Source organism: Tuber melanosporum (genome assembly GCF_000151645.1).
Source record: "Tuber melanosporum whole genome shotgun sequence assembly, scaffold_88, strain Mel28".
In the NCBI taxonomy this organism is placed as follows: Eukaryota; Fungi; Ascomycota; class Pezizomycetes; order Pezizales; family Tuberaceae; genus Tuber; species Tuber melanosporum.
The window spans coordinates 79,464-84,537 of NW_003299137.1; positions in this window are offsets into that span (position 1 = coordinate 79,464).

Sequence of the window (5,074 nt, forward strand, 5' to 3'; positions counted from 1 at the left end):
CATCAAGTTTGTATTCTGGTTCTCGATCCAGTTCGATGAGAGAAGGAGGAATAATTGATTGTGAGGGAAACCTGTTATCATTGTGTAATTCTAGGAATGAGATATGGAATGTGTTGCGTATTCACATTAAGGGAGGACGGTCGAGCATATAAGCTCAGTTGCCCACTCATCCCAGAATCTAGAATGGTCCGATATTCTTCAAGTCTAATTTCATTGATGGTCGCATCGTATGGATATTGTGTGGTAGTAGCCATACCATATCTTCCAGTTGTATGTTCTTATTAGGAATACCAGAGCCCGATAGCTAGGAACCACCCTAAGTAGGGTAACCCCACTTGGAATCGGAATCTCTGGTCTCCAACACCCCCCTCCGGCTCCCTTGCGGGGTCCACGAGCCATCATATATATCAATCTCAGTTGCGCCCTGTGACTACATTACCACAGAATTGAAGGTGTTAGAATAACACCATATACATTGTCACTGTTTGTCCGACCAGATCCGTTTTGCAGGATATATGGGAGGGGACCTTCGGCTAGGTCTGAGAAGTAGAACGGAGTAATTTCGTCAACTACTCAGAGAGTTACATGGCTTCAAAGACATGACACCTTTGGCATGGGTTGTAAGTAACGGGAAGATTTTGTACAAAGAGATGGTATCAAATGGTACAGGATCTCTACTAGAGACCAATACATTTATATCCACCAGAAGAGTCTAGAACTCCAAAAGACACTACTAAAGAAGCCAACGAACTTCACAGAATGTTGCAACTGGGTTTTGGAACACGTCGTAACAATGGGGTGATTCCCAATACTACAATAGTTACTGAAACCTACTATCCAGAGAGCAACCAACGGTTGCTGACCGAGGGATTAATTACCAATCTGGTGGAATAGCTTCCTGCGAGTTAATAGGAAGTCATCCAGAGAAAATCTATTGGTTGGGTATGGAGTTACAAAGGATTGGAGTCAGACGACCTACGATGGTTGTAATGATGACTACCTTTGCAGATATAGCCGTGGATAAAACTGATCATTTTATCAATGGCAAAGACAATTGGAGCCAACTCAGTTCGACTTAAGAACTGGGCCATAAGTCTAAAGACTCCGCTAATCAGGATATTACTATTAGCGACAGCACATTTCCTAAGAAGAAATATCGTAATTGCCGAAGACGGTGTGATGGTTTTCAGGTTCTACAGGTGTTCGCAGCTTGGAAGAAAACTCGACGTCGCAAAATTATGATTGAAGAAGTACATAGTTGTATGATAAATAGATGTAGTCTGTGAACACTCAGACACGGAATATAAATATTGAAGTGCCTTCCAAGCTTTAGACATCATCAAGCAATGGAGAAGAGATCTTAACAATATAATATTGTGTTTACGATTCTACCCTACTTTACCTATTTTTACTTCGTTCCTAGTAGTCATAAATGAAATGAGCAAAGTCCAAGCCTTCCTAGACAATCTCCATCTACAGAAACGAATCACGATTGGCCTAGACAACCTTGAAGTCTATCAAGTTGTCTCCGCCTAACAGTTCTGATCCAGTCTTCACTGCTTATCGTATTGTTCTTTTTACCGCTGCTGTGCTTGACTCATTTCATATTGTAATATCTTATATAGTATTGACATCTCTATTTTATCCAGTATTATACTATTAATCGTATGATATGTAACCTAACTTTATGGATCTTATCTCTAATTCGTGAAGAAGGTTATTGTGCCTATTGTTTCTTGTTTTCCATTGATGTATGTAAATTCCGTCATTGATAATAGCTTATACCAATCTTCCAGTTGATAATTGACGTAGGCACGTTATTGTTTGAGTATCATATTTACCCATTCTATTTGTCCGTCAGATTGCGAATGGAATACAGTGCTCAGCCGATTTTGTATCCCCATTGCTCTGATTACTTTTTTCCATAATCCTGGTATGAATAATATTCCTCAATCTGTTATGATATTCTTTAGGAGGCCATGCAGTATGTAAATCTCTTGGAAGAATGTTTGTATAAAATTCCTCATATTCATATTCTTTCTGACTGGAATAAAATGACTTATTTTAGTCAAGCGATTCACCACAACCAGAATGCTATCGCCTTGTTCCAATGGAGATAGGTCAGTGATAAAATCCATAATGATTGTTTCCCAGGGGCATTCGGGAACTTCATTTGATTTCAGTAATCCGTAAGGTACATGTTTAGCCTTTTTTCTCCGATGGCATATGTCACAATTTTTAACATATCTTTTGACATCTTCCCACAGTCGTGGTCAAGAGAATGACCATGTAATGAATTGTGTAGTTTTCGCTGTCCCTCCATGTCCCGCTATTGGGATATTATGATGTTGACGTATGATGCTCATTTTTATTTTTTCTTCCCCTAAGATCCCTTGTTTTCCGTCATACTACATGTTGTCATTTTGCTGTTGGCATAAACCAAGGGGAATCTCCTTCATCTCCTTTTTCCCTTCCTTCAATGCTTCTCTTATTGCCTGAATCAGTTTGTCTTTTTCATTTGCTTTCTTGGTTTTTTTTTCCTCATCTGAGGTAAATTCAATAACATCCATTGCCTTAAAGTCGACTTTTGGTAATAGTGTTCGTATTTTCTGTTTGATTCTTTTGTCTTCTTTTGTTTATGGTTTGTCACTTGCAATTCTTCAGAGAGCATCTAGCTTTCCGCTCACTTTTCCTCATCAGTATTCAATCTTGAAGTTGTATTTGCTGAGTTGTTCCATCTATCTTATCTGTCGATCGTTCAGTTCTTTTGTAGTAATGAATGGGACCAGATTCTTATGATTGGTAAGAACCTGAACTGGATGGTCATTGTTGAGGACGCATCTCCTCCATTTCTTTAATGTCTGAACTATCACCAATAGTTCTTTGTTTGCAACATTATAGTTGCATTCGACAGGGGTCATTGTCTTGGACCAGTAAGATTGTGGCCTCCATTTTCTATCTTCAGATTGTTGTGACAGTATACCTGAGCATACCCATTTAGAGGCATCAGTTTCAATCATCGTTCTTCCATTTGGGTTGAAATGAACCAGTTTCGGTGACAATATCAGATGTATCCTGATAGCATTGAATGCCTTTTGTTCCGTTTCTCCCTACACCTATTTCTTGTCTTCCATGGTTAGGTTATAATGTAGTTTTACAAGTCTGCTAAACTCTTCTATGAACCTTTGGTAAAAGTTGCAAAATTCCATGAAGCATTAGATGTTATTTTTTATTGTAAGGTTTTACCCAATCCCATATTGTTGCCATCTTGACTGGATCAACATTGACTCCACTTTTATTGATAATGAACCCAAGGTATTCAGTTTCTTTCTCATGGAATTCGCACTTTGTTGGTTTGATCTTCATTCCTGATCCCTGTATCACAGTAATGATGTTGCTGACATCCTTCTGATGTTGTTACATATCCTCTGAATAGATGAGTACGTCGTCCAGATATGCAATACAACAGATGTCCAGGTACTTGTTTAGTACCTTGTTGATCCATTATTGGAATAAAGCCAGTGCATTGGTTAACCCAAAAAGCATAACCAAGTATTCGAACATTCTAGATCTTGAGGCGAATGTGATTTTCAATTTATCTCCCACTTTGATCCATATTTTGTGGTATGCATCCATGATACCTAATTTGGTGAAGTATCTTGCTGATCATAATTTGTCTAATGGTTCTCCAATTAAGGGTAGTAGATACCGATCATTTTTGGTAACAGAATTGAGTGCTCTGTAGGCGACGCAGAGTCTCATTTTTCCGTCCTTCTTCTTGACAAATTGTATAGGTGATCCTCCTGATGCGAAGGAGTCTCTGATCCATCACCTGTTCAGGTTTTCTTCAATGTACTTTCTGAGTACTTCGAGTTCTGTCTCTCCTAGTGGGTATAGCTTTTTATAGGGAATTCATTTTGGTTTTCCTGTTTTTTTGTCTTTGTCCCACTGAATTTTCTGGTCGATTTCTATTCTTCTGAGTGGTAGCTCAGTGGCTTCCACATCTTGGAATAGATTTGTGAATTGATAATATTTTGCCGGAATCAATACTTTCCATCTCTTTTTACTCTCATATTTCCTATCTTAGATTGCTAGCTCCGAGCTGATTTTAATTTTTGCTAAGACTGCTTTTTCGTCTTCATATGTCCATTTGAGACCTCCTGTTGTGTCTTCTCTTCAGTAGTACCATCTGAAGGTCTGTGTTGAAATCTCTTGAATCTCAACTCTTTCTGTTATATCAGGCTGAAGTTGGTCTGTGCTTTCAAATCTCTTGTTTCCTCTTATGGTTTCTTCCAGTTGATCTACTTTGTAATGATCTTTATTGTTTATCTTTTCAATGACTAATTGTGCTATTCGATTATTTTTCTGGACTTCGTAGTCCTGTTGAGCTAGCTAACTGACTAAGACTACCTTGATTTCATCTATATAGTCAGTATCAATTACCCCAGTATTGGTCACGAGTTGATGATTGACTGCTAAACCACTGCAGGGTACTATCCATCCATAGATACCATCTAGTAGTCCAATGGCTATTTCTGTTGCTATCATTACTTGTCAGTTGGCAGGTATCTTACTTCTCTCGTTAGCATATACTTGTTGTCCTGCTACTCTCTTTGAACCCATAGTAGGCATGTTTGCCCCTGGGTCCAGTTTTTATATCCGGATTCTCTTGTCTTACTGCATTTTGGCGAACATTAAATGCAAAGTTTCTTCTTCCACTTCTCCTATTGGTATCGAGTAGACTACTAGCAAACTGTTGAGACCTTGTATTGTATATAGTTCACTGGTGAAGGTCATTTTATTCTCTTTCCAATCAATCGTCAGGTTGTGTCTTCGTAACCATGGCATCCCTAGGACTATCTCATCGTTCTTGAAATCCGCTACCTGGAAAGTTGCTGTTTCCCTGTGGCTGTCAATGTCTATAGGTACTTCTACCAGGTAGGTTATAGGACCCATTGCGCTTAGCTTCCCGTCCACTAAATAGACTTGTCTCGCTTTCTTCGCTTTCTTTGTAGGGAGGCTGTATTTCTCGCAGATTTGTATGTACCCTTGAAAGTCTACGGGTACTAGTAAG